We start from the raw sequence: 10,911 nt of genomic DNA, 5'->3' as shown, positions 1-10,911 counted from the left end.
ATGCACTGAAGAAAATGTGCCCAACCTATTTACATGTGCTCGTGTGTTATGCAAAATGCAAACAAAAAGACAAATACAACGAAAAACAAATTCCTAATGATGGTGAATAATGAGATCAAATTCTTGGCAAAAAACTCTGCCCTCATGTTCATAGTGGTGGATGCGCAGCATCACAACACCGGCTATCTATCTAGTACTTGCTAGAGTAAGATCAACTCTCTTTAGGAAGAAAATAAGCAGTCAAGCCTAATTAATCATTGAGCACAAGAAAATAACATTTACTAAGATGAAAAACTAAGGCAAATGTTCCAAAGAGAAAAGGCTATCATAGAAGAGCTTCCTAGTAGTAGTGGTGTCAATCTTATCAAATTTGTGCATATAAACACCACTAAGGCTTCCAATTTGCGAGTCATTATAAGAGGACAAAAGGTTAAAGAAGGTCATATGGATAATGTAAAACTTCTTGATGCAAACCGTAAATAGGATGATAAGGGGACACAAGTCTTAATCCTGTTGTGGAAGCCAGTTCCCCAAAAGTTGTTGTTAGCAAAGTTGAATCCAACAAGGAGCTACTAAAAAAGAAGGTAAAAGCCAAGAAAGAGGCATCTAAGCATGTACAACAAGATGACCAAGAGAAAGAATGGTCTACCAAGAGAAGAGAAACATTGCTAATTATCATGAATTTGACTTAGCCAATTCTCTTTGTGAGGTAAAGCCTGATGTAAATATATATAGGCTTCCTTCAATTTATTTCTCATCTTTTGTATGGACTTGCATTTTACAATATTTATTGATATTGTTATCTATTTTTGGATTTTTTTCCCTATCATTTCATTTAGTTTTATGAGATATCATATGTCGATGTTGTGCTTATTTGAAAATAAAATCAATGAGCATTTTTCTTCTAGTATCTCACAATGAATGTGTTTTAACAATAGTTGTATATTCAACCTATAAATTATTTATGGAATATTTTTAGCACATGTGATTAGAAGGATGATAGATCTTTATGTCTTGCCATCCAACTTTTGTTTTCTTATATAACTGATGTGATTAGCGTCGCGAACAAACCTACACGCATCACTATTTGTATCCGACACAATTAGTGATGCATATTGCGATAATTTTATAGAGATATGTATACCAATGGTTTGAGCGATGATGGAAATAATTTTTAAATGAATAATTTTGTGGCTTTAAACGTCGATATATGGCTCATATATTGTAGTTGTGGGAGAGAAAAATAGAGAGAAGGGAGAGAAAGAAACAAAGAGAGGGAGAGAGAGGGAGAGAAACAAAGAGGAGGAGAGACATAAAAATGCATAAAGAGAGAGAAACAAAGAGAGGGATGGAAAGATAGAGAAACAAAGAGGGAGAGAGAGAGAAAAGAGATAAAAATAGAGAGGGAGGGAGAGAAAGAGAGAGAGACAGAGAAACAAAGAGAGAGGGGAGAAGAAAGAGATAAATGGAGGAAGGGAGGGAGAGAAAAATAGAGAGAGTGTTAGAAATGCTAAATGCCCCACCCTCATAAGGTGCCACCAATGATCCATGATACTTTAAATTGAAAGGCACCCATTATGAGGAGAAGCCATGTGTGAGCATGGACATTGGGTGGGTCTTGAATTCTATGTTAGATGAGGTCTTTGTGACCAAATGACAAAAAGGTGATCTTTTTAAATCTGTCCTTTGGCTTGGATAAAGTAGTTATGTTCGTAGCAACTCAGAGCACAATGCATCGAGTTGTGGGGGGTGTGGAAAAAAGGGCTTCAATACTAGTGAAGAGGAGAAATATCATCTACTACATTAGGTAGTGGTATTGGTACATCAGGTTACTGATAATTCAAATAGTGAGGATTCATCCACCAACCTTTGTTGAGATGTTGAGCTCTACTCGTGATATGCCAAGGTGACCATTGTGCATTTATGTCACCGACTTGTCAGTTGCAGATGCGGTTGGTACACCGCCCATGAATAATAGCTAGATGACAGCTATCCTTATCTACTCTAGTTCGTGGCTCAGTTAGTATGCCACCTTAGTTAGTTGAGTTTGGTTTGAGACCCATATATAGGATTCTTCTATTTCTATGTACTAGAGTTCTTTTGGCTTACACAACTAAGAAGAGGAAAACTGTTTTCAACCTCCACCTTTGTGTGTATTCCCCCATTGTGCAAGCAAGAAAGCTACAAGTGAGACTCCTTCCTTCTCTCCCACAATCTTGACATGGTATCAAAGCCTTGTTCGTGGTAAGGAGCTCAAGAAAGCAAACCAAGTTCGCGGTGTTCTGGTAAGAGGAGCAGTGTTGCTTTCATTTTCTGTTTTGGGACCAGATCTCTACAGAGGTAGCACAGCCGAAAATTGCAAGAGTGCATTGTCTCAGGTTGAGACGCCTTTCACGATGAAGCAAGAGGGCAGTATATGCTGCGCGTAGGGGCTTTAGCCCTCGGTGACCCTGTTTTTTTTATTTGAGGCCATTTCGGGGCCTGTTTTGGAGGTGGAAGTTTTCTGCATGCACTTCACGCCACAAGGCCTGTAGGCCCTTTTGGGCCAACCCGTCGCGTGTCAAAATACCACAGTCCTCTATCATAGGACTACAGAGAACCGACTATTTTATGCTGTGCGACCACTGTTCTACATGTCGGTGAAAAGTTACTGTAGAAAATGCATCGTATACTTGTGCGCAGAGACATTGGGAGTTACAGAATCATCCCTGTTGCCTGTTGATGCAAAATCGTCACTAGGAAGTGATTGTGTGGCCAAATACCACTTTCGTCAGTTTTGCAGATTAGCCCTTGTGAGGCTGAAGTTGTGTTCTTTGCAGTGACAGAATTTTTTGCAGTGTTCTGTAATGGCGTCTGATTCTCTTTCACAGATTGTCACTGAAAATCTTAACAAGAACAACTTCCAAGCATGGAAGTTTAGAATGACGAATTTCCTTATGGGAAAAGGATATTAGGAATTTATTGCAGGAAATGAAGAAGAACCAGTTCTTCCTGATGTTCCCAATCAACAGCAAATGCAGGCATTTAAAGCATGGCATGAGAGAGCCAGGAAAGTTATGTACTGGCTGTCTATCAGTATTTCAGACTCTATGATTGTGCATATTTAGGATGCAAGTACGCCAAAGGAGGCATGGGATACTTTGTCAAAAATGTATAGCACAAATACGCAAGCTAGGAAAATGCAGCTCAAGCAAGAGTTGCATAATGTGCAAAGAGAAAATATGAGCATCAATGACTACCACATGAAGGTGAAGAAGATTGCAGATGCACTTGCTTCCATTGGGTCGCCAGTGGAAGATGATGATTTAGTTTCTGTGACCTTGAATGGTCTAGGAAAGGATTATGCACAGTTTCGAACATCCATTTCTGTCCGTGAAAGATTTCCTGATTTTGAGGAGTTGATTGCTCTTCTAATTTCTGAGGAGCAGAGAAATGGTGGTGCATCTTCTTCAGGATGAACTTCAAAAGAAGTTGTCTTCTACTCAAATGCTGGAAGAGGTAGAGGCAGAGGTAGAGGAGGCCGTGGTAGAAATCAAAATATGCAGCAAACTCAAGAAAACCAGTCCTATGGAGGAGGACGTGGTAACTCTAGAGGCAGGGGGAGCCAAAGAGGTCGTTGGTGGATGTCAAAGAGGGCAAAATGCAAACAGCAATGTTGAATGCTACTACTGTGGTAAAATGGGTCATATGGCTAAAGTCTGCTATAAAAAGCAGAATGACATCATGAATGGAAAATTACAATAAGGGAATTATGCATCTTCTAGTAGACAGGGTGATGACAGAAATGAGCATTTGTTTATGGTGCAGCACATGACCAATTCTGTGACAAGTGCAGAAGAAAGTAACGATGTGTGGTATGTTGAGTCAGGTGCATCAAACCACATGACAGGTCATGCAGAATGGATGCAGGATGCAAGGAAAATGGAAAAACCAGGATTTGTGGAGACTGGTGATGATACTGCACATCCTATTGTGCAGATTGGAAATATTCCTTTGTCTATGCAGGATGGGCAAAAGAAATACCGGTCAGATGTATTTCATGTTCCGAATATCACCAAGAACCTAGTTTCTATTGGTCAAATGGTTGATCAGGGCTTGCAAGTCAGATTTAATTCCCATGGATGCTTTGTTGAGGATATGAAAAATAAAGGTCGCTTGATAGCAAAAGAAAAGAAGAAGGACAGAATGTTTACATTGGATGCAGACATGCCTGAATTGAGTGCAGCAATGTTTGCACATGGGACCGGTGTAGTTGCAGATATTGATATCTGGCATAAACTCATTGGTCATGTTAATGTACAGTGACTTAAATCAATGCAGGCCCAAAATATTGTTGCAGGATTGCCAAAATTTAAGGTTGCAGAAATGCATAATATATGTGAAGCTTGTCAGTTTGGAAAACAGGCAAGGAAACCATTTCCTAGACATGTTCAAGAGAGTAAGAAGCCATTGGAATTAATCCACTCTGATGTGTGGACTACTAAAGCTGCATCTCTTGGAGGCTGTCATTATTTTGTCACTTTTATTGATGACTATAGCAGAAAAGTTTGGGTGTATTTTATGAAAAAGAAAAGTGAAGTTTTTGGGCATTTCAAAACTCTTAAAGCTGTGGTTGAAAAAGAAACAGGCCTGCAAATAAAATGCCTAAGGTCAGATGGAGGGGGAGCGTACCTCTCAAATGAGTTTGCAAGGTTCTTACAGGAGCATGGCATAAAGCAGCAATATTCATGCAGTCATACCCCACAGCAAAATGGAATTGCAGAAAGAAAAAACAAGCATATTGGAGAGGTATCTCGTGCCATGCTCCATGAAAAAGACCTGCCAGATTTTTATTGGGCTCAAGCAGTTGCTACAGCAGTCTACATAATGAACAGGACTCCCACTGCAGCAATACATGGGATGACTCCAGAGGAGAGGTATACTGGTAGGAAACCAGATATTTCTCATTTGAAGATTTTTGGCTGCATTGCCTATGTTCATGTGCCAGATGAGTTGAGATCCAAGTTGGATCCAAAAGCTGAGAAGTGCATCTTTATTGGTTACTCTTTGCAGCAGAAAGGATATAGATGCTATAACCCTTCCACTCGTAAGTTTACAGTGAGCAGAGATGTTGTTTTTTATGAGATGAGTAGCTGGTATAAACCAGTAAATGTGATTGATAATATAGATGCACAAAATGGTAATGCTACACAGAATTCACAGCAGCAGTCACAAGATATTAGTGGACCTGGAGCGTCCTCTAGTAGTGGTTCACATTCTTCGCCATGGACAGGCAGATTGAGATCAGGAGAATCTTCTCAAAGCAATGCAGATAGTGGTATGCAGGTATCACGAAAAGGAAAAGAGAAGGTAGATCAGCCCATGTTTGATGTGAATGCAGGTCACTCTTATGTGGATGGTGAATCCAGTGGCTCAGAACAGAGCATTGATGATGAGTTGGGTATCCCCTCTATTGTTACACCTAGAGTAAGGAAGACCCGGGATGTTTTGAGAGCACCTCGAAGTGAGCCTACTTTGCGTAGGTCTACCAGAGCTAGGTATCCTATGGATAGGCTGAAATATGATGGATTTACAGCCATCCACTATGCATATATGGTCAAAGTGATACAGAAACCAGAACCCACTTCTTTTGAGCAAGCCATGGGAAAAGAAAAATGGGAGAAAGCCATGGATGATGAAATGGATGCCTTGGAAGCAAATGCTACATGGGAGTTGGTACCTTTGCCTAAAGGTAAGAATGCAATTGGCTGTAAGTGGGTTTATAAGGTGAAGCACAATGCAGATAGTTTTGTGAACAGATACAAGGCAAGATTAGTATTCAAGGGGTATGCACAAACATATGGCATTGATTATGAAGAAACATTCAGTCCGGTTGCAAGGATGGCAATTGTAAGAGCAGTCATTGCTATGGCTGCATCAAAGGAATGGTCTTTACATCAGATGGATGTAAAGAATGCCTTCTTGCATGGTGATTTGCAAGAAGAGGTCTATATGGAATAGCCACCAGGTTATGTGCATGCTGTTCATCCTGAGTTTGTTTGTAGGTTGAAGAAAGCCTTGTATGGCTTGAAGCAAGCACCTAGAGCATGGTCTGACAAGATAGGACAGTATCTTGTCACTATTGGCTTTCAGATTTCCAAGGCAGATTTCTCACTTTATGTGAGAAAAACATAGAAATGTATTATGCTACTTGTCATTTATGTTGATGATTTGATTATGACAGGTGACAGTGATGAAGATATCCTTCATGTGAAAATGCTATTGAAGCAGAAGTTTGAGATGAAGGATTTGGGAGAGCTGCGTTATTTCTTGGGCATTGAGGTGATTAGATCACCAAGTGGGATATAGCTCTTGCAGAGGCAGTATGGATTGGACATGCTGTCCAAATATGGGATGATTGTTACAGGCTAATTTACTGCCTGCGATTTACTCCCTGAAAAACTACTCTACCTGACATTTCTGAATCCAACTGACTTACTTTCTGACTGCACTGACTTCATATAACTTTCATACACACATTCCATCATTACAGTACACCTTTACAGAACCATCTGACTTCATTTCAGCAATAAATAACATGAATACTGAAAACAGTTTACCACTTCAAGACAGGGAAACAATATCTGACTCTGAACTGTTCTTCATAACTTCAGTTTCTGCTTACAGACAGACGTGCAGACATGATCTACACCCGCATATGCACTCTGACTTGAACAGTTACATTCAGGGATTGATAACTCCTCACATCCCTTACTTATGACTATTCATTCCAAAAACTTACACCCCTTCATATCTGACTTACCCTAAGGCTTAACTTGACTTCTAAACTCCTAATACATAACTCTAAGGTGTGATGTCAACTCAGTCTTAACACTGGCACACCTGGTGGATAATATTTTCCCAAAATAGTGGACCTGAGCCCACAACATCCCTTGATCAGTTATCAACTAGAAAATACTGATTCAAGTAGTCAGGAATATTTCCTTGTAAAGTGCAGTGATTGTCAGTTTGGAGTAGGATCATCATCATGTCCTCCCCCTTCTTGCTTTGATCTAACATCCTCTGTTTCTGAAGCTGGTTGCTCTTCCTCATCAGTCCTAGCAGAGACTGTTGCTGCTATGCATCCCACTTGAACTCCTTCTTCTTCAATGGCAACATCCCTGACTGTGCCTAAAGGCACAATTGCCCAACATTGATTTATCACTCCCTCTGGCAAAAATAGTTTTAACCTGAAACCATTCACAGGTTTCTTTAACAGTGTGCCTTGCAAATCCATCAACTGAAATGTCCCTTGTCCCAAATCCTTGTAAATTCTATATGGTCCAACATATCTGAGTTTCAGTTTCCCTGGATGCTTTCCCAACTTTGAGTTGTACATCAGGACCAAATTTCCTTCCTTAAATCGTTTCTTCTTCAAATACTGATTCACCCATGCAGCTCTCCTGTTTTGAATCACAGTTGCGACATAAGCACTCTGAAATCTGTCTTCTTCCAGAGACAGTAAGTGTTCCAATCTGTGTTTCAGAGAATCCTCCTGTGTTAGCCTGTGTTGTATTGCTATCCTCAAAGATGGTACAACAAACTCCATAGGCACTACAGCCTCAAGGCCATACACTAGTCTAAAGGGTGTGAGACCTGTACTGACTTTGTAAGCTGTTCTGAATGCCCATAGTGCTGAATTCAACTTCAAGTCCCAATCCTTTCTGTTTTCTGAAACTGTTTTCTTCAAAATTTTAACCAACACCTTATTACTACTCTCAGCTAATCCATTTGCTTGTGGATGATATACAGAAGACATTTTGTGACTAATCATGTGTGTTTCTGCAAGCACTTTGATAACTTTATTCAGGAAATGAACACCTTGATCAGATACAAGCTCAATAGGACAACCAAATCTGGTCATAATATTGTTGTAGACAAAAAAGGCTACACTCCTGGCTTTATTATCCTTCAAAGCAACTGCTTCTACCCACTTGGTACAATAATCAGTAGCCACTAGAATATATCTGTTTCCTGAATGTTCTGCTGCAGGTTTGAATGGACCCATAAAATCCATACCCCACTTCTCAAATGGCCCTAAAGGCAGCACTGGATTTTGAATCATCCTGTCCTGATTCCTGGGATATCCATCTCTCTGACACTGTTCACAGGTTTTTGCAAACAGGTATGAGTCCTTAATAACAGTTGGCCACCAAAGTCCACTCTGAAATATTTTCCTGCTTGTAATGTCCCCTGAATAGTGACCACCTGAAATTCCTGTATGAGCTTCAAACAAAACTGTCTTTTTCTGACTTTCAGGAACACACCTTCTAAGTATCTGATCAACTCCTTTCTTGTATAAATGTCCTCCAATAACTGAAAATGTTGCACTTCTGAGTGCCAACTTTCTTCTGTGATCACTGTTCATATTTTCAGAAAAAACTCCTTCAGTAAGATAGTTCAGCATTTGTCCATACCAGTCTGTTGACTGAGTTGGTTGAATCTCAAAATGATCCGCATCAGGAAGATCATCTGCTATTCCTTCAGCTGGGTCTCCTGATTCCAATCTGCTCAAGTAGTCAGCAATTATATGATCTTTACCAGGTCTGTGTATGATGCTGTAGTCAAATTCCTGCATCTGCAATATCCATCTGGCAATCCTTCCTGTTGGATTTGGTTTATTCACAAGATATACCAAAGCTTGATGATCAACATGTATGACAATAGGGTTTCCCAACAAATAGTGTCTGAATTTTTTCAGAGCAAAAATCACTCCCAAACACTCTCTTTCTGTAACTGAATAATTCCTTTCAGCTCCTGTCATTACTTTGCTTGCATAATAAACAGGCCTGAACCATCCTTTCTGCTTCTCTTGCATCAAAACTGCTCCCATAGCTACATCTGATGCATCTCCAAAAACATGGAAAGGTAAATTCCAGTCAGGTGGTTGCATTATAGGTGCCACCTGTAACATCTTCTTCAGTAGCCTGAATGCTTTTTCCTGTTTTTCTGTCCATTCATACTTCACATCCTTCTTTGTGAGCTTAGTTAATGGAACACAAACATGGGATAGGTATTTCAAAAATCTGCTGTGCCATTTTATCTGACCAACAAATCTACTGAGTTCCTTCAGATTGACTGGTGCTTTAGCCTTCTGAATGGCTTGAACTTTTCTTGGATCCACCTGCATTCCATCTTCTGAAATAATATGTCCTAGTAAAATCCCTCTTCTTACTGCAAATGCACACTTGGCTGGATTCAGACTTAACCTAGCCATTCTGCATCTTTCAAAACAGAGTTTCAACTGAGTTAAATGATCATCAGTCTTCCCAAACACACTGAAATCATCCAAGAATACTCTCATAAATGTGGTAAGATATGGAGCAAAGACTTCCTGGACCCACTTTTGAAAAGTAGGTGGAGCATTCTTTAATCCAAACACCATGACAGTGCTTGCATATACTCCCCATTCTGTAATAAAGGCAGTTTTATCTCTGTCCTCCTCTGCCATCAGAATCTGATTATAACCACTGAACCCATCAAGGAAGCTGTACATTTGATGACCTGCAACTGCATCCAGCAATGTGTCTTGAAAAGGTAGGGGAAAAGGATCAGTGATAGTGGCTGCATTTAACTTTCTGTAATCTACACATATTCTTAATTTCCCATTCTTCTTTGGAACCACCACAATAGGTGATAGCCAAGTCACCTTCTCTACAGGATAGATGAAACCAACCTTAAGTAGTTTATCCAACTCCTCCTTAACAGCTCTAGCATAATTAGGATTCATCCTGTATCTTTGGGAAATGACAAGTACTGCATCCTTTTTGAGATTAATCCTGTGCATACAGAATTGTGGATCCACTCCCTTCATGTCAGTATAACTCCATGCAAATATGTCCTTAAATTCCTGTAACAGCTCCTCCAAATCTGACTTAAACTGTCCTGTCACATGAATACTGACTTTTACCATTTTGGGATTCTGTTCAGTCCCTAAATTCAGATCCTGAAGATCATCCTCTTGCACCCTAGCTGTTCTGGCCATTTGTTCTTCAAAGGCTTTTTCAGCTCAGTCAGAATTTTGTTTACATCCTCTCCTTCTGGTACATCCTGTAATGCTTCCTCCTGTTGTAATAGATTACCAGAAAGTTTATTCTCCTTAAACTGCTGCACAATTTTAACCACATCAATATCAAAGACAGGAATCACTGACTCATTGGCTTTAAGAAAAGCATCTTCCTCATCATCATCTACTTCTTCTAACATATTCAGTCCCTGTGCATACAGTGCTCTAGCCTCTCTGGGTAGAGTTGCAGTAGGAACCATACTCAGGTGTACTTTCTTCTTTCCTCTTCTGAGTGTTATTTGAGCTGCCCCCCAATCCTGTCTAACCTTGGCCTGTTTTAACCATGGTCTTCCCAACAGAATAGGATATGGACTGTCTCCCTCATCCATTTTCAGGACTACAAAATTCACTGAAAAAGTGAGCCCTGCAACTGTAATCTGTTGATTCCTGAGAATTCCCATAGGTTGGATTCTTCTCTGATCAGCCATTTTTAACTGAAATGGAGCTTCATCAAGATCCGGCAATTTCAGCTTAGTATACAGGAATTCAGGTAAAATATTTACCCCTGATCCTCCATCCAGAAGTGCTCCCTGTATATCCTGTTGCTGAAAAGTCACAGTAATCTTGGGAACTTTGTAATCCACATCTTCAGGTTCAATCTGACAAGCTTCAGGTTCAACTTGCTGAACTTCTTCACAGTAAAAGGTTCTCAATACCTGTCTTTTAAACTCAGGTACCAGACTAAGAATTTGATCCATTGTGACAGTGGTTGCCTTTAGCACTTCTTCTGTCATATCAGCTTCCTTCAATTCTTGCTGATGGATCTCCTCTTCTATACTGGGTAGTACAACAGGTAATGTTTGATG

Source organism: Lygodium microphyllum, chromosome 25 (genome assembly GCF_053477565.2).
Source record: "Lygodium microphyllum isolate KBCC chromosome 25, Lygodium_microphyllum_v1.1.10, whole genome shotgun sequence".
In the NCBI taxonomy this organism is placed as follows: domain Eukaryota; kingdom Viridiplantae; phylum Streptophyta; class Polypodiopsida; order Schizaeales; family Lygodiaceae; genus Lygodium; species Lygodium microphyllum.
Note: the sequence above shows the minus strand (reverse complement) of the source record.